The 20,177-nt window shown below is 33.5% G+C and overlaps 1 protein-coding gene and 1 long non-coding RNA gene across 5 annotated transcripts in view; both read right to left on the bottom strand.

Annotated features, from left to right (window-relative positions):
* Positions 1–20,177, bottom strand: part of Dop2R (dopamine D2-like receptor) — a 210,989-nt gene that overhangs the window by 177,060 nt on the left and 13,752 nt on the right. The window lies entirely within an intron of this gene.
* LOC148934531 (uncharacterized) lies at positions 409–20,172 on the bottom strand. Its single transcript, XR_016141299.1, has 2 exons — positions 15,909–20,172; positions 409–15,826 (listed from the first exon to the last, which is right to left on the bottom strand). It is a non-coding gene; the product is annotated as an uncharacterized LOC148934531 (long non-coding RNA).

Below are 20,177 nucleotides of genomic sequence, written 5' to 3'. Positions count from 1 at the left end.
TTAATTTATATGCTTTATTAATGAAGCAAATGTTTTAGAAAATCATGAAAATCATGAAAAATGTGTACAATTAAATAATTACATTATAAATTATTTAAAATACATATATTTTATAATAAATATTCAATTATTTCCTAAAATCAAAACATGTTTTTGTATAAAATTTTGATCAATAACTATTTTTCCAGAGTTTTTAATTTTGAATATTATGATAAAGTCTATTTAGAAATGCTCTTTTCTGTTTAGCAATTTTGAGTGATTTTCAATTATTTTAAATTCTAAGCTAGTGCTTTAAAATCTTTATTAAAAAATAATTTACTCGACAGGAAAAAGAAACATTGATCTAGATATTGCTAAAAGTATTAAAAGGTTTTTTTTTCCATTTTGCTATCATTTCCTATCTCGCCATTTTCTGTTTTTTTTTTCTATCTTTGTCGTTTTCTAAAGCCGTGGGTAAACATCAATTGCAATGAATAAAGCCTTATCGGGATAAGATGTTTAAATGCAGTGTCTTATGAATGCAGGTATTGAAAATTATAGATTAAAAATTAAAATTTCATTTTATCATAAGTAGCGAGGATCTCAGTAGCATCGTTTTTATTATGAATCATTCGATCGCAACTATCACAAATTTCGTAGTAATTATAATCTTCGTTTCCGCATCGCGCGACATGCTATTTGCACGTAGATAAGCAACTATTACAACTTCGTCAACATTGTTCCTGGATATATAGAGGAGGATCGAACCAACGGCATCGTCGTGTTAAATTCGCGCGGAGATGCAAACACGTAGTGCGGTTGAACGCGCGTCTACGTTAAACCCGATGAAGTTTCGTATTAGCATTAACAACGTCATTGGAGATTACAGGCTGCTGCTTTTTTCCCTTTCCTCAGCTGTTTCACGTAAGCAAAGTTCAGAGAGCCTTGTGCAACTTAATACTGTCATGCCATTAAACGCGTGCAACAGTTACGTTAAATCAAAAGCCTCCGCGTTTTTAACGACTAGTTCCATAACTATGTATAATAACTATTCTACCGCCGTATTTATAAAACGTAATGAAATTGAAACTTTCATCATGAGAAACTTCTTCGTCCAGCACGTAGAAATAAATTTTTTATTAAATATTCACTTTGACTTACTTTAGTTAGCTTATCTTGGTAAGCGGCAAACTTTGTATTAATTAAAAATATCAATTTTTTTTAACCAAAGTTAAATTATTGCAATAATTGCACTGCAATTTTTGACTTATTGTTTAAAGATAAAATATAATAATCTATATGTACACGTTTTAATTAATTTGCATGAGAATTTGAAATTTTAAGTAATATTGAAGAAAAAATGGTCATTTAAATTATTTACAAAATATTTTAATGTAATTTTTTTCTTTTTTCTTTAATACACATTCTCTTAATATAGCAAATTTAAATAAATTAATTAATTGGTATATAAGCTTGCAGTGTAAGTTCCATACAATAAAAGAATTATGCATAATTTTATTATAAGGTATGGAGTTCAGCAATTTTAATTTTAATTTTTCTATTAAATATAATATTAAGTAATTTAAATCTGAGAAAAATGTCTCGCTCCAAAAATGCAAGGAAAAGAATCATGCATTATAGAAAACAATATTTCTTAAATAATTTTTATAAAAAGATTCATCTCGTATGCATAATTAAGTTGAACACGTTTTTGAATAATGTATACATTACATCAAGAATTCTTCAGATGTACTTAATCCTAAGGAGATAGACAGATTGAAAAATTATAATTCCCTCATTTTCTCTTGTCTTAACCCTCTCCTAGCTTCATTAATGAAAAAAGATGATTTGCGCGCGATGGGACTGACAAATGATTGTGTCCATAACGATGCAAAGAAAAATACTTCGAGTAAAAAGTGTTCTTGTCACGACCTACTTCCCCGCATTTTTCTCGCTTCTTCCTGTACGAGTACATTCGATTTGAATAAAACGCTTTAATTTTGCAAAACCACGCTTCTTCTCCGCTACGAAAACTCTTAACTGCCGTAGCAAACAACGTACATTCAAATCCGCGGTGACGCCTCCTCCGCAACTCCCATACCACCACGTGTTGCAACTGTGAAGAAAATGAAAAGAGAAAAAAAACAAACGATGTCGCATCCTCAGTTATGCTGCCATCCTGTATCGTCGTCATCGCGCATGCAAAATTGGCGAATAATTGTTTTGTAAACTCACGGAAAACATTTTTGCGCGCTTGGTGCTCACCGCAAAATTTAACGTGAGCAAAACTCGGGTAATTTAATATAATCCGACGAAGGAAATTAATATAAACGCACGTTATTTACTTATATAATGCTTTTAAATTTGTCGAGTCTCAATCATTGCAAATTGATTGACATGACATGATTTACAGCCTTGACTATTGGAATACAATTCCCATGTTTGTGAGTGCAAGCAGAAGAATAAACTGAAATATAAAATATACAAAATGTCAAGATTGAAAAATAAGATAAATATCCGTTTTTATTTATCATGTCAAGTCCATAGTAACTCTTAAAAGTCTGGTCCATAGTAACACTTAAAATATTAGATACAAAAAAATGTGTAGCAGTATGTAGCAGTATGTACAAAGAACTTTATAAATAACAATACAATTCTTTCTCAGTAATTGAAGTGAGTTTTTACTAACTACTTCTACATGAATCGAATCCTATGTGAGGTCACACTAAATAAAAACTGCGATAGTTTCTATCCGTATAATAGAATTATCGTTGAAAGAAGAAACAAAGCAGCTCTTGTGTAGATTTTAATCGCATTACGGCTAAACACCGATCGCGCAACGCGAGTAGAAATAACGCCATGTTAACTTAATCCTATAACAACCGCAGGAGAAATTATGCCACAGGCAGTTAGTTATTTCGCCAACACTAATGACTAGTAATAACCGCAAAAAAAGCCCTTTTATGGGGAGCGTAATCCCGGGAAGAGTGGACTGTGGGCGTCGGGAAAAAGTGCAATCTCGAGAGGCGTTAATCTTACTCCCAACGCCATGCGCCGGCATAGTTCAACTGCAAAAAGGACAATAATGAATGCATCACATACGAGCGGATTCTTTTTAGGATGGAGTAGTGTGGGATAATTAATGTAGGCAGGGATGGATCGCAAACATAAAGGACAAGCGTGAATGCTCGCGTGTCCGCGAAGGTGGACGCAACCATGGATGAGAGTATCGTCGATAAAATATTTCTATAGCGAGTGAGAGAGAAAAAGTGAAACGGTGAAAGAGGGAACAAGGGAGAGTTCGGACGTCATACGGATAAACGTAGGAACTGCTGTCGCTTCGGTAACGCTAACGTTTCAAAGAGCCGTCGTAAACTTTGCATTGGAACGAGAACATGGGACGCAACAGGAAATGTCAGGGATTGCGTTATGTGTGAATGCGCAAGATATATTATCCATATATTGGCGATTCACAAATCTCCGGTGATTTGCAAAAGTGCAATCGGGAATTTCGTACTCTAGCAAGTTCTGGATTCCACGATTAATTTCAAATTATAAATATTTTTCAAACATAATACAATAATTCTCCCTTTAACAAAAAAATTTGCACGCAAATTTAGATGATATATTTTACACACACACACACACACACGCGCGCGCGCGCGCGCGCGCGCACGCACGCACGCACGCACGCACGTACGCACACACATTCGTGCTTGATTTTTAAAGTTGAGCAGATTAATTAAGAAATTTAAATCAAAAGGCAAAAAGAGAAAAATATTAGTGAATTTATTTATCAAATGATTTGTTTTCGTTTCAATATTATGCGAGATCAAATCATTAATTTGTAACAATGTTAATTAGAAAATGACTTCTCATTACGATCATAAACATTAAGCAATTAAAATTGCTCATTTTATAATATGCTACACTCAAAATTTATTTTGCACGCATATTGCAATACATCTAAAATACCCTGTACACATATGAATGATTAATAGTTTATTTAATTTATTTCTAACGGTTTAATTATTACTAAATATGTCATAGTAATCTCATTTTGAATGCGTTTCACATCGCTGTTGATCCATCACCATAAATTAATAATGCAAAATAATAATAGATAAAATTTATTTTCGTAATTAGTAGTTTGATTGACAGTACAATTTATATAAATTTAATATAGTATACGTCACACAGAATTCAAACATAAACAACATAAAAATGCAAAAAATATATCTTGCAATAAAATAAATTTATAAAATATTGAATACTAAATCACTTTGATGAAAATATGAAAATATTCATGTTTTCTGAAAAAATCACATGCTTTGAAAAAATATCACATACTTTGAAATAATATTATATTATATATTACATGCTTTGAAATATGTTTCTCAATAATTTGTATACTGTTTAAGTAATGTATGATTAATATTTCCGTCTGCTTATATATTTTGGTTTCAACAAAATTTGTTTATTTACTTGTGTAAAATAATTAAATTATTCGAGACATTTTAGAGTTTCTTACTTTTTATTATTTAATTCAAAATTATCTTAATTTATCTAACAAGTAAAAAGATAAAAAAAGAAATTGAGGATTGATAACTTTTAGTGCTTTAAATTGAAATGATCAACATCAAGTTTAACATCAAGTAATTGCTTATTCATTTTTAACAAATATATTTCATAAATTTAAATAAAAAACACACAGTCAAAATAAAATAATAAAACTGTTTATTATTTATATATTATTTTTAAAAACTGTTTATTATTCATAAATTATATTTTTTTACACTAATAAGTAATCATCATCATAACGTCTGACTTTAATGAAATTCCTTTTAGTGTCTTTACTGTCAATTTTCTCAGAAACGCGTTTTTTCTTTTGTTATTATTGATTTTTAAATCAATATGCATCAACTGGCACAATTATGCATTGCAGAAAAATTTTATTCGCTGTTCATTATATCCGCGCATCGCGAATGTAATACACATAGCATTACAAATATGTGCCAGGTCGATTAATTAGGGTGCAGTTCAATATTACTCGGCTAACAGATCGAACGCGCGAATATTGTTCGACATTCTTGTTCTCCGTTACGAAATTCTTGTCATACCGTTGATTTGAATTTAAAGATGATGGAGTCGATTCTAAATAGATGAAAATATGACAAGTAGTCTGGCGCATCGAGCTCTCGTACGTCGCATTTTAGGGCCGCTTATCAGAGAATCGGAATGTCAGGCGCGACATGAGTTGAACATGGGTTTAGCCACGTTTGCATACTACACCGCAATTTTAGTCGTATACCTAAACCCGAAACTCATGAAAGGGGGGGGGGCTGATAATCGGAGATGAATGCAGTTTAAAGGCCAAATGAAATGAATTCATCAAAAGTAAAATTACAAGTTAATAGCTTAACTGCCAGCATCGTTCCAGCTTTTAAAAAAGAGATGTTTTTACACTCGCAATTTTTAACAATTTCTCTGTGAGCGAAATACAAGCTATTGAACAAAGTGATAATATAAGCTGGTTAATAAATTCTAGTTTTTAGTAAGTATAATGTTAATTCTAGATTTTCCGCCCTGCAATTTTTCTCATTTTATGTTCTCGAGTATAATATCATAAAGTAGCTGAGTTTTATATTAAGTATCTTTAAAAACGTTTTTGTCGGTGAAATGGAAGATGTGAAATGAATGTGTCTGTGTGCGTGTGTGTGTTTTTAATATGTTAATTGATACAATTTTTTTTCACTTTAGAGTCTCTTAAATAAGAAACTGCAATTACAGAAGCATATAATATAAATATGTAAAATTTGCAACAATATTTGCAACAATAATGAGAACAAGTATAACATTGCTAATTACACATACATACATATTGGTGATAAAAAATTATATTAATTATTAATGTGTAATAATAATTTCTCAACTTTACTTTTTTATAGCACGCTAATAAGTCGTTGATATTCGTTGTCGATTTATCATATGCATACCTTGTTGCTACTATTCGCGATCCTATCGGCAAGTTACTCAAATTACTTTTTCACAGTAAATATTGCTCGTTCGTTTCCGTAATTCTTACTTTTTTTATTTAGTCTTCATCGATGTGAAATCCTGCTGCATTGCACCACGTTTGCAGAGAGTTTTATTTTTCAGGATACATTCCATTCGGTTTCGTGAATTTGACTAATGTATACCTGCATTGCACTGCAGTAGTATCTATCCACGTTCTTTTTTCTTGCTCGATAAAACTATCAGATATCAGACATTCTACATGTTTCATACTGGAAACGTCGTTACATGTCATTACATGAAATAGACTTTTCAATACATATAGAAATATCCTGATGTATATAATAATTTCAATTAGCTTTTAGGTATAGTTTAAATTTATTGGTAATCTATCTTATAACATGAATATTTATTAGCGATTTTAAGAGATTAGATACATATATGTAATTTATATGTACATTTATATGTAATACATTTGTAATAGTAATTGATTGACAATTCAAAATGCAATTGTTAAATATCCTTATGCCAATTAAAAACCTTAGAAAATTTTAATAAGATATTTCTAAAATTTGCTATGTATGAAGGTGACGGATACACATCACTTACTGTCTGAGTGCAAATGCGAAATATACGCTTACATTCCATCCGACCGAGGCAAGGGCTTTTAGTTTGCAGTATGCACTATAGCACAAGTCTTCGATGGCGCATTGAGCGGAAAGTAAGAAGGGTGAGTGCGCAGTATACATTTTATAAGGATCGCAGTGGTGACATAAATAAATAAGGGATCTAACCGTGACACTTTATCATAGGCCAATCATAGGCTTCACCTAGAAAATATTGTTATAAAATATAAATTTTAACAATACGTCTCTCTCCGTTTTAATATTAAAGACAATTTTATTCGATGATTTTCGGAAAAACGCACAAAATTTTGAGAATGTGAATGATGCAATGAACGATTATAATAATTGTCAAAATAAAATGTACAATGCATGATACATTTCTTGAATCTTTATACTAATATCTTTATATTATCATAATCGCTCGTTGTACTCACGGTTCAACACATTTTCACAATTCTTTGCGCATTTAAAAAATTATTAAAAAAAGTTTCGCAATTTTTTATTGACAGATTGTTTATGAGAGTAATAAGTAATATTTGAAAGAAATTTTACAACATTCATTATAAAACTTTAAGAAGCGTTGCAAAGGTAAGAATGATTAATATATTCGACGAGGTTCTAACAAATTAGAAGTAAAATGCGAGGCTTGAAGGGTCATTACGTATCCCCTTCGTTAGTCATCGCCCTAAAGCAGTAGCGCAACAATAAGGATCTGAGGGTTGCAAGATAGTCGAGACTAGGTGTCCTAACTGGGTGAATACGCTCATTTGACTCGTGTCAAAATTACACTTGTTATCGCTAAGGACAATTATGCTTGTTGGTAGGAAATTAAGGGATTCATACGGTTGGCTTTGATACTGCTGCACTTGAGTGATTAATGTAGCCTCTTCATATACGAGCGATTGCCACGAAACTACTGTAAAGTACAAATTATCGTCGCACAGTTTCTTTTCCTACAAATTATATTTAATTATAAATTATTTTCTAGATAGTATCATATTATTATATATTATTTTCTGTAGTTCCAAAATATAACGAAATTAAGAATAAGAAGATAAGTTCGGTTAGTTTATATCAAAGCTACAAATTTATCTATAATTGCATATAAATAGCTTTTGTTCAGAATGTAACTTATATCTTGTTAAATGTGCGCTTCTTATTTCTGTTAGTAATTATTTCTCAACGTCACAGTACATATGCCGGAATCTAGTTGTCTATGTGTCTAATATAGTATTTTCTCGTGTCGCCTAACGGAATCAAGATAGAATTAACATTGATTTCGCCATCCAGCCACCGCTTTCAATTGCAGTAAACACGCGCGCAGATCGGGGACTGCAATTCGTGCAGCTGGCATTCGCGTAACCGCCCATTACCCTCTCGGTGTGTGCAAGATTTGAATACATATCCCGGCAGCACGCACGTAACTCCGTCTCACTTGGCCAATCAGAAAATTCTGCGTAGCCAATTACCCGGCACCCCGAAATTCCGGTTAGTCTCAAATTCGCTCCTGGCCTCAGGAATTGCGTCTATAGTCCGGAATTCATCGATACCTCGCATATAACGCGGGCTCACGTACACGTTCACGTACACCCGCAGACGCCGTAGAGCAATGTCGATCCGTGGCCGCGCGACGGCGGATCGTAGCTCGTAGCGAGATCGTGGGGAGAGATCAATTTTAACGGGCGACATTTGTTTATACGCGCACCCTACGGACCCGTTTAAAGCCAGGGAACGGCTAGGGGGTAGCGCGTGACGTCCACGGGGTTCATGCTTGAGCGAGCTGTCGCTCGGCGATCGCTCGGTCGTTACGCTTCATCGCGCGATGCGATGCACGCGACAATGCTCTCCCACGTGCGTGCACGTGCCCGCGCGCGAGCACGCGTGCACCGACCGACGACGCTTTACCGTTCGTCTTCTTTTTTTTTTTTTTTTTTTCATCCTTCCCTCGACGCCCCAGAAGCGCTTCAACTCGAGCGGAATGCGAAAACTTCCGGCGGCGGAACACACACGGCGCGATCGCCGAAATGAACTCTGAGAGGAGAACGAAACTTCGCGTAGAAAGCAAATATTTCTCGGTGTACTCGTCTCAAGTCCGTGATAACCGTGATGGTGACCGAAATATACGCATACAACGTTGCATTTTAGATATATAAGAAAAAGATACTATTTATTTATCTTTGACTTTACTTGCGTTATAAAAATCAAGAGAGAGAGAGAGAGAGAGACAGAGAGAGAGAGAGAGAGAGAGAGAGAGAGAGAGAGAGAGAGAGAGACAAGAATTAAATTAAAACGTACGGAACGCAAATCATGAACAATATAACAACGTACAATATAACAGCGTGATTTAAATATTTTCATCTACTTGATCGTTTTACTCTTGCATATTATCTCTTCTTTACGTTTTTAATTTTTCTTCTCGGAAAAGTTGGAAGGGTCTAAAGAGCACACGTCGAGAAAACTATTACCGCTCTGACAGCGCGAGAGACTGGAACTGGCTAGGCGGTTGGCAGTGGAGGGCATAGGACGGAGAGAGGTTGAAAATTATGACGGGTACGTGCGACACGGAAGGACGTATCTCCGTCATTATAGAGCGCAAGATGCCGCGGGGACGTAGCTGCGGGCGAAAACGAATGAAAGAGGCGGGCGCGACGGGCTTGATGGCCTGCACAGCTTGTGCGCGCGACATCGAGGGCTTCGTCGTCATCGTCGTCGTTGTCGTCGTCGTCGTCGTCGTCGTCGTCGTCGTCGTCGTCGTAGTCGTCGCACCCAACTCGGTGATTTATGGCGAAACGCTGCGAGTCCTTTTCTTCTACAAGCGGCTTTCTCTCGCGCCTGTTTGCGGTGAACGGTGAGCTCATGGAGAATCGTTGACGAATTTTACGCTACTCGTTTCTATGCCGGCTCGTTACTTACGTCCGAGCACTTCGTTCAACGAGCCCGCGATTTATCTCGACGCCGCACCATGAAAGGCAGTGAAAGGCGAGTGGCGAACGACGTTATTTGCGCTCGAAACATTGACCTATACTACAAGAATGATCGAATTTTAAAATTATGAAAGAAACAGTTTCCTTCTCAAACGTCGCGTTAGTTTAACTGCAATTTATTCTTTGTCTTTTTTTCACAAAAGAAGAACTAGGAAAAGAATAAATAAATAATTAAATGAATAACGCATGAAATTATGAAATTATCTAGATTCTAAATATATCAAGTAAACATCAAATAAAAATCTGATCATGGAGATACACGACTTCTCAATCTCTAATAATTATCGCATTCATTTAACGTCACAGATAATTATTCAGTTTAAATAAGCTGCTGAATTTAGATAGATGATCCTTATAGTTAGATCGCTAAATGAACAGAATACAGACAATTATGAATTTGAAAGTTGTGATCATTCATTTTGCGTTTTTTATTCTTTTTCCAACGATAGTACATCGCAAAGGAAGATCTTGAACTTGATCCAAACTTTACTCGATTCTCTTTCTCTTCCAACTCTCGTTTCGAAAGTTTACTTCGTGAGCTTATTTCATCATAAGCGGTGAGATTAATGGGACTTTGATGACAAGTAAGGGTAACTAATCGAAGCTGTCACGCGAGCCATTTTGATATTAATATATACGACCTGAAACAGCATTTGAATATTACTAATTAAGGTCGCTTTGATGCTTGTGTCTAATCAACGCCACTTTAAGATGTTATCTACGAATTTCATCCAATTACTTCTATATATTTCTTTTATTGCATTTATATAACAATACAAGGAATTCCTTTTCTCTAGAGAGCTAACAGATGATTTTTAATTTTAATTAACAATTTTATTTATAAATAAATGAAGTAATTTGATTCTATGGTGACGCATTCGATCGGATATAAATACAAAATTTTTACTCACTGTGTTCCTTTATTCTTTAGAAGTCCTTGAAAATTCAGATTCGGTTTTGACAAATTTTTGAATGTAACGCAAGTGATATTTAACCATTTAATCGTGGATGTGTTTCTTCGGCAAATCTGAAACAGCGTTCGCATGAATATTCCACGACATTCGTTCAATGAACGTCCCTAAAATGCTAGCTTTCGGGAAAATCAGCGGAAGAATCGCCCTTAGAAATCTAATTCACTTCAAAAGCTTTAGCTGGATGCTCGCACTATGAGAAATGCTCGGCCAGGAAAATCGCACAGTTGCGCTCTTAATCTTGTGAATAGCCTTCCTCGCGTTGTGTGCGTTCCTCATAGACGAACTACCATGAGTCGTCGAAACGTACGCTTCGTCGAATTTCACGGCACTCATCCTGCGCCGTTACTTACATGCACGTACTTCAACGAGTTAGTGATTTATTTCCGTGCCGCGCGCGCGAAAGGAAAGCATGAACATTATGTGCTCGCGAGTTTGATACTTTTCGATAAAACTATTCCAACAACCCCCTTTGTAAGAAAATGATTTTGCCTTTCTTAAGTTTCCATATCTCACGCAGTTAATTGTAAAACGCGAAGAATATTTGCAGTTACTTGTGCAAAATATAAAATGTACCAAATTACTAAAATTATTTAGACATCAGTTGTCTGCTAACTTTTACAGAAAAAATTTTGTTTTTTTGCAGTGAATTTTATATGTAATATATTTGATTTAATATAATATACATATGTGTAAATTTGTATCTTATAAAATTAAGCATTAATTTTAATTTATTGAAAAGTTTCTTTAGATTAAAATTCATTTAGTGTAGAACAATTGTTTTCCTCTATTCATATTTCAAAATAGTATGATGAATCTTTTATTTTATCTTTAGAACAGCTTATAAATAGATAAAATATTAGCAAAGAATATGACATTACATAAAAAATAATTCATATTTTATTCATTATTTGAAAGCAGTACAGTATAAAGCATAAGATTTTAAAAACTATATCTATTTCAACGACTACTTTTAGGCAATACAAATTATTTAAGATATAACCGCATGGGCGTGTAAAGAATTTATGCAATGTAACCGTCAGTCAAGATTACATTTAAATTATATACGCGTGTACAAAGAACATATTTTTTATTTTAACGAATTTAACTTAAATAAGTAAATACATTGTTTTTTTTTGCAAATTTTTTCCTGACTAAGAGTCGGATGAAATAGTATATAAGTAAAAGTTATATTGCAAGCTTTGTTATACGTGACATAATACAGTGAAAAATATATAATGAATCGTCAAGAATAGAAAGTTTAATCGATACAAGTTACATCAATAAAAGGTTTAATAAAGCTGAAGCAAATCTTCACGGAAATCTTCATATAGACCTAAATAATCACGCAATCACCTATTTTTCAATATCAATAACATTACATAGCTTGCGAGTCACATGCATTAAGCACGTCAGAGAAAAGTTGTTAGTCAGTATTTTGCTGTCTAAGTAATTTACGACTTATATAGAGTGACCTAAGAACTTTAGTTATAATAAAAGAACGAACTTGCTAACAAGAAAAGACATGTTGATAAGTTAATGGTTTAAGTGATAAATTAGGCAAAAGTACCGCAATTACCAACTAATCTACACAGCAATTATTCGAAGACACATAATGGTTCCTTTACTTGCATCAAATTAACTTCAAATTAAGACATTGTTAGGCAAAATTTAATCAAAGTTAAATACAGTTAAAAAATCTTGTCTTTTATTTTAATTTCTGATGCTTAATTTATTATAATTTTCTTATACTACTGTAATAATGTAATATAAAATAATTATTTTAATCTATTTTTAAGAAAATAATTTTATAATTATATGCCTGCGAAAATTATTGAAATCTACAACACGTGTGAAAAGAGATTTAGTCACGATTAAATTTATTTATTTTCAGGCACTTGAACATTTAACTCATCATATATTTTTGCCCACCATTTTATATTGGAGCATAAAATAAAGGAAAAAATAGAGGTTATTGTTTATTGAAGAATACAAATAAAATTGTAAATTCTTTTTACAAAGCAATATTTTATTATTTCTGCAAGTACTGTATTCAATTTTTGATAATAAATACTAATCTTCTCCAACAACTAACATCGGAAAATATAAAATGTACTGTCGTATCTCAGAATGAGAACGTTCAATGGCATCAATGGATCGAATCGGTCATCATGTGGCGTGCTTTCGAGGGCAAGAGCCAAGGTTAGTCGACAAGTAAGAGACAATCAAATGCCTCGTCAAGGACGGCCGTTCTTCCGGCATTGCTTCTACGGTCGGGCGCAACTATTTCCAGAAGAAAAGTGACCATTCCGTGCCGCGAGTATTAATATTCATGTTCGCAGCACTCTGCCGCGGTGTGTGTTACGGGCGTGTGTAGCCAGCACGAATCAAAACCGGAGCTGGCACGGTTAAATAATAAGCATGCATGCGATGAAGTGATCCGCGTTATTAACATAGACCTTGCCCTAGCGATCTTGCCGTGCTGTTCCAGCCGGTGAGACAGCCGGGGGCGCTGGGGCCACCCACGATTCGTGCGGGTAGGCGCTGAGGGGGAGACGTCGCTCGAAATTACTCGCGGTCACGCCAGCACCCCTCGACAAAATCCTCCAGAAGCACTCCACGCTCATGCCTCTCTCTCTCTCTCTCTCTCTCTCTCTCTCTCTCTCTCTCTCTCTCTCTCTCTCTCTCTCTCTCTCTCTCTCTCTCTCTCTCTCTCTCTCTCTCTCTCTCTCTCTCTCTCTCTCTCTCTCTCTCTCCGCTCCTCTGACCGTTTTGAGTAGTAGCACGCACGTGTTCTGCCAAAATTGTAATATTCCTGCCGCAATTTCGATCGAACAGCGATGTATCTTTGCATTATCCTCCTTCCTCTCGTACGTTGATAGAAAAAAGATTGCGATAATGGGGTAACTATTATTTAATGGCGGAATTCCTCCAAACAAGAACCTTTCGCAGATTTGTTACTCTTTTTTTTTTAACACCAGCTGTCATATTATTCGACACTTTCTGCTTTATGCTAATTTTAACAATAATTTATAGTATGCGGAAATTTTTTGAAAAAATTTAATACAGTTTTTGAAAGCGATATTAATAATATTAATATGGAAAATTTTGTTAGAAATTCTATTTTTTTATTTAAAAAAAAGTGAATGTTTCGAAAGAAATTACTGCACGGATTATCCTGAATGATGTAAAGATCGCATTATTTTCTGAATAATGAAAACGCATAATGAAGTTGTATCGACTTCTCGTTTTGCAAATAATCAAAGTTGCAAATCACATCTTGATTTAGCTCTTCCTTTCACCGACGCATAAAAAAGCTTAATGGAACTTTGTGCAATGGAAATGCAACATATTAGATGCATGGTTTATTACTCTTGCCATCTTTTACGCCATGCGTTTCTCACCTCCTTTATGTAATGTAAAGTAACCGGATTGTACTAAAACGAATCAGTTCGTACCGCAATAAAGGTACGTTCTTTACTTTTCCTTGCACTCGAATGCGATCGAAACGCTATACGGAAATACATGACGGGCTAAATTTGCATGCTCAAGTGCCTGGAAATTAATGGCCATGACTAAACAAGTTTCTCTTCAAATATAGAGTGTTTCTGAAATTCTTGCAATTAATTTTATCTTTATTTGATAAAAATGTTAGCATTAAAAAATAATTTTGCAATTTATATTTAGGAATAATAGTAAATAATGCAGATTCTTTTTTTACTAATTCAATTTCAATTTTATTGTAATAATACCTTAATTTGAAATTTAGTTGTAAATTAGATTTTTAACTTAGCGTCTTATTAAAATTATTGAAGTATTTTTCTAAAAATAATAGCTTCTTCTTTATTTTCAAGAAATAAGAGATGTTTTTAAAAAGAGTAAAAAGTTGTTCTTAAAGTTAATCCACGAAAGTTAATTCCCTCTTACAGGTTCGCTGAAATGACTGTTATGTCTTAATCTTTTCATACTGAATTTCATTATGATAAAAACTATTTTTAAGTTTTTAAGTCTGTAAGTTAACTGTTCCACAAGCTCATAGTTACAGCATCTGGAAAAAAGTACTGTATACTATCTATAATGCATGGAAATGATAAGAATTTTATATTTCTTACATTTTATCATTTTAATTTGTTAAGCAATTTTCTAAAATAATAAGAATCTTGAAAAAAAATTAATACTTGTGCTTACAATTTTGATTTTATTTTACTAGTAAAGTTATATAAATTGATCATTTTTCTATATTTATTTATATTATGCGTATCGTACAATTTTAATAACAATAGGGAATAATTATATCAACGCCAGTAAAAGATTTGTCTGTTAAAACAGGAGAAGAACGGATTTTAATTCATATTTTGTTTGAAAACGATGAAAATTTCCTGAAATATGCGGAGCTTTAAATTTTGCGCGCTTAAATGCCTAAAAGCAAATGAATGAGAATGAATGAATACCAAGTTGTATAATCCTTGCGGAGGTATGAAGTTACTCACTCGTTGTGAAAAATCTGATTTTTACCGCTCATAACGTTTACAATACGAATGTACAAAGCACAGTTGTGTGCAAAATTACAATGACGTCATAGTTACATTTCTCGTGACCGATATTTACACGCGAAAATACGCAACGTTGATATGCATATTATTTTGAAATTGAGTACAGAGATTCTCCTCTCTATTGTTACAAACAATTTTATAAAAGTTATTAATATCATTTAATGTTATATTTAAAAAATTTTCCTTGTTAGTTACAATCTAGTTACCAAAGATAAATAAAAACTGTGATAAAAAGAAACCGAAATAAAATAGAATTCCGGTATTGCGTAAAAAATAAAATAATATTGAATTTAACTTATAACTAAATATTCTTTATATTCTTTATATTCTTTAATTTTATATCGACTGCACATTTTCAATGTTAAATAATTATTTTGAAACTTATCTAAATTATAATTATATAGAAATGTATTTTCCTTAACATTAAAGTATAAACTTAAAATACCAAGTTATGTTTAAAATTATGAAAAAATTTTAGTCGTAGTAAAAATTATTATTCTAAAAAAGTACATAAATACCAAGTGCATTAACATACGCAATGCACGTATATCTTGAAACAACATTTATTATTTTACATGGAACATTATGGCGAAGCTTTACTCTTGCGCGCTTTACTAATTTCTTTGCATCTTTGACGAAACCACGCAATTTGCACGCTATGCTTGTTAGTGCGAAGAGAAATTGCAATATCCAGGAGACTGCCATATAAAAATAACATCGATATTATAAAATATCAGGCGCGCACAATTGCGAAACAAAAATAGCACAAAGAAACTTTACTTTGGTGGGGGATGCTTGTGATTCTATCTGTCTGTTCTGTAACAATGGTGGAAACGTGAGTTCCGGCGCCATCGGCTGGAAACTGGAAACAGGAACGGGGTTACTCGCGAAGAACACAGATATCTCGCGGATTCGAAGCGTAAATGCGTTGCGCGCGAGCATCGTCATTTTTCACTTTACGTTAGAAAGCGAGAACTCACGACATTACGTGACAAAAGCCGTAAAAAAGTAACACCGTTCGGTAAGAAAGATAACGGGAGGAGTTATTAAGGCCGCGTGCTTAACAAGCTTATGATAACAAGTATGACGTGTTTTGCATACACGTGGGAGTTTATTAGTCAATTTCTGAAATTAATGAATACTAACGAAACTGCAATAAGAGTAATAATAAATAGCGGAATTAACAAGTATTATTACAGATAAGAAAAATAGATCTAAATTTCATTTTAAAATATATTTTTGAGAATATTTAAATATTCGATGTGCAAGATGTAAGATAAATATAATAGATGTAAGATATAAATAATACAAATAAAATAAATAAAATCGTATAAATAATATATTTACTATTTGTAAACACGTTACTAGATTTAATATATATATATATATATATATTATTTATTTATAAAATAAAATATTGATGTGAACCTTTTCGTAATAGACAAGAATAATCCACGATTCTTTGCATTTTTTTTTGTAACATAATCATCTCCGTAATAATTTTGATATATAAATCCTTCGGAAACAATTCCCTGCTAGATAAAAAATATCAAATTTTTTTTGTTGCATTCCTTTTACTGGATGGTATGACAAGATTGTTTGAGTACAAGAGCTTGGATCGCAACTTACGACTTAGCTACGGAGACCTCGCGGAATATCGTCGCGGAAGCGCATAGCTGAAGGAATTCAAGGTGCAAACGCGTTGAAAGCAACCATTTTTCACTCGTCGTTAAAGGGAGGATGACGCTGCCACACCAAGCACACTGCGAAGAGCGTAAAGTGCCCCGGACTCAACAACGACGCTTTCGTCGCTGCGCATACACACATGCGACGCTAGTAAATCGTTTAATGCGAGACTCCGGAACGGCCGTTTAAGCGACCGAAGAACGATCCCGACACGTTCCGTCGTGTTTGCACTTAGACGAAGATGCACCTTGATTTCATCGTACCGATGTAATCTGGTGTAACCTGCGGCGCAGGTTATTAGCCGGCTTGGCGGGATGTCAAGGATACGAGAGCGGAAGAGGATTATTCGAGATGCAATTAAAACAAAACACTCATTTACGCCCGTTGCAAAATTAATGGGAAATCAACAGACATTCGTCTCCTCCAACTATCAGAAATTTATCGATTATATGGTCGTGAACTTTCGTGAACTGCAGCATCCAGTTATTACATGAATATCCATATTAATGCGAAAATTGTAATTCGTACTAACTCAATCTTAAAACCAGCAAATTATTCGGTCGAAGTCGTTATTTAACTCTGATGCAGTGACATGAGATGCTTGAGTGAGCAAAACTCTATCAACGTATCAAATTGTGTAATAATACACTAGCGAATTAAACGTATAATAAGTAAACTATTCAGAAAATTTTTAAATGAACATATATAATATTCAATTTTTAACAAATTGGAGTGGAATGGAAAAAAAATTTAATAAAAACTTCTGAAAAGTCATTTTCTAACTCTGATTACCGAGGCAATCTGAGAATATGTCAGGTATTCTATGACGCGGTCAGAGAAAACAAATTTCAATTTGGATTTTTTGGCAATCTGTCTTCGTTGACAATTCCACCTAAAATACACACTCGCGCGCGAACGCGTATATACGCACAATCACGATGAAGTTGCGTGCCGCAGGAAATGTGGGATGCGTCCAGACATGCACGAAAACTGCATTGACGAGCGTTCGCACGCGGTATTACGGACGTGGCCTTAATTGACCGATCGCACTTTTGTCTCGTTCAATATGTAGGACGTACACTGCCGAAATCGAGATCGTGGACCGAGGCTGGATCGAGCAAACCGTTTATGGGACTATGCCTGGGGATTTCCCATTTTCAGAAAATTGCCGTTTGTTCGTGTTTTCCGCAATCCGTATCCCCATTCCTTTTCCGTTTCAGTCCTGCGTTTTTAAAGACGAGAACGAAAATGCAGCTCGAGAACGAAACGTGTCGTATGGATCTTCCAGCACTGACCACTTTAAAATAAGATCACGTTTAGAGTGCAGTATAATTTACACGAAACATGCTGGAGTAAGTAAAGAGTTTGCTAACGATTGAAAGAAAAATCTTTTTGATTAATTTTATTATAATTAATCTCATTTCTCTACTCTTTTTGATTTATTACTAATATAAAAATTAACATTGCATATGTATTTCTATATTATCCCTGTATCGATCTTTCGGCGTTTGTTTCAAATAGTTTGTTTAAATATTTAATTACATCGCACTTCTGTTTGCGTGTAATTTATAATAGCACTCTGACCTTTCAAGCTGATTTTGTAATTATTGAGCTTTTTTATTTTTACACTGTTTAATTTTATTGTTCTGTATTTAACTTCCGCTCTTCTCTTAACTGTATTTATTTTACTATTTCCATCACACATCTTCATTTTTATAGCCGTTTTTATTCACGTATCTTATTTTTCTCGGATTAATTAATTAATTTCTTCTGCTTTGCTCTATTTGTTCACTATAATGTCAAAGGAATAACAAAAAAAATTTACTGAGCAAAAATGTATCTCTGCACGTATACATCATAATAGAGTCGGCGAAAACTGTTTCCGACTACTGGAAGTTTGATAGACGTGGCTAAATAGCATTTAGCTTCGACATCATCTTCATAATTGGGGCTATTCCAGCACCGTCACCGCTGCATGTATTTAATTGACGATTAAACCAACTGCATGAAAGTCCACTGGATAAATTTAATACAGGTGATTCGCGTTATATCGTTCTCATATCGTACTCAATGCCTCGATTATAAATAATTTTCTCTTTTTTTTGTCGCGTTATGCATTATCGTCACGCAATATCGTAATTGGCAACATCTTAGTTCCTTACGTGACGTAAAGTTTCATATAATTTATAGCTCTTGAAACATTTTTAGATTTATATGCATTTATTTTCTTCCTGCTAATATTTGCATTCTAATATTTGGATCAAATTCTTTCTCAAGTAAAATTTCGATATTTTTAATAATTATAAAATGGATTCTGAAATAGCTGTATTAACGAACAATGAATGATATGCTAGCAATTATTTATAAAATTAGCTAAATAGTTTTAAGAAAATAATTTTATTTCGGATTACCCACAATGCGTTAGAATAAATTGCTTTAACAAAACCATTTTTATAAATAATTTCTTGTATGATTTACAAATTTCAAAGCACTTACAATAATTATAAAATTTTGACTTAATATTATTCACTGAACGGAAATGTAAAATACGAATTCTTATGACGAATCTTGTTGTTTTAATTTTTAGTTGTTTTAGCTTTTTCTAAAAAGTTTTATTTTATCTCTTGATTAATAGAAACATAATCTCTAATATTTTTAATAACTGGCATATGTGTTAGCGAGATCAAAGTGTTCAAAAGTGAACACTATTCAATTTCCTTTTCTCCTTGTATTTTGAAGGTGAGGGCAGTAATTGAGTGCATGCAAACGCTGTGTAATGTACAGTGTCTAATTAGCAGCTAAACTCGCGATCGATGCGAGACTCCGCCCTCTGGAATTTTCAGCTTATTTACAAATTATACAACAATCTATAATTAGAAATATTAATTCCATTAATTGTGTTAGCGGAATAGAACTGGTGGTATGATAAATCTTTATATTTCATTCAAATGCCTTACATAATTAACGCGCGACAGAAGTATTGCTCTAAAATTTTTACTTGCCAGATGAACGATAAGTGGATTATGTGAGTTATAAATCTTTATGTACAACTACATGCCTCCGTATTCGTGTAATAAGAACGCGATAATCAGCAGAAGTAATGTTTCCTATAGCTATATAACTATCGCGGTCGAGATAAGCATTAATTTAACAATTATCATTATAATTTCTTTTCTTAGTTCGCTACACATCTAGAATATATTATTCCTTCGAAAAACATTAAAGAGATGTTTCAAGATATTTGAAAGAATATACGTTTTGTTACATTATCTCTGTAATACAACATTTATCGAAAACTTAATAGTTCTAAAGTAAATGTTGGAGCATAATAAGATAAAGGCATAAATTTCGTAGGCTTACGAC

The sequence above is a fragment of the Pogonomyrmex barbatus genome, unplaced genomic scaffold (genome assembly GCF_055798465.1).
Source record: "Pogonomyrmex barbatus isolate J1 unplaced genomic scaffold, ASM5579846v1 scaffold9, whole genome shotgun sequence".
NCBI lineage: Eukaryota > Metazoa > Arthropoda > Insecta > Hymenoptera > Formicidae > Pogonomyrmex > Pogonomyrmex barbatus.
This window is presented reverse-complemented; position numbering and strand designations above follow the sequence as displayed.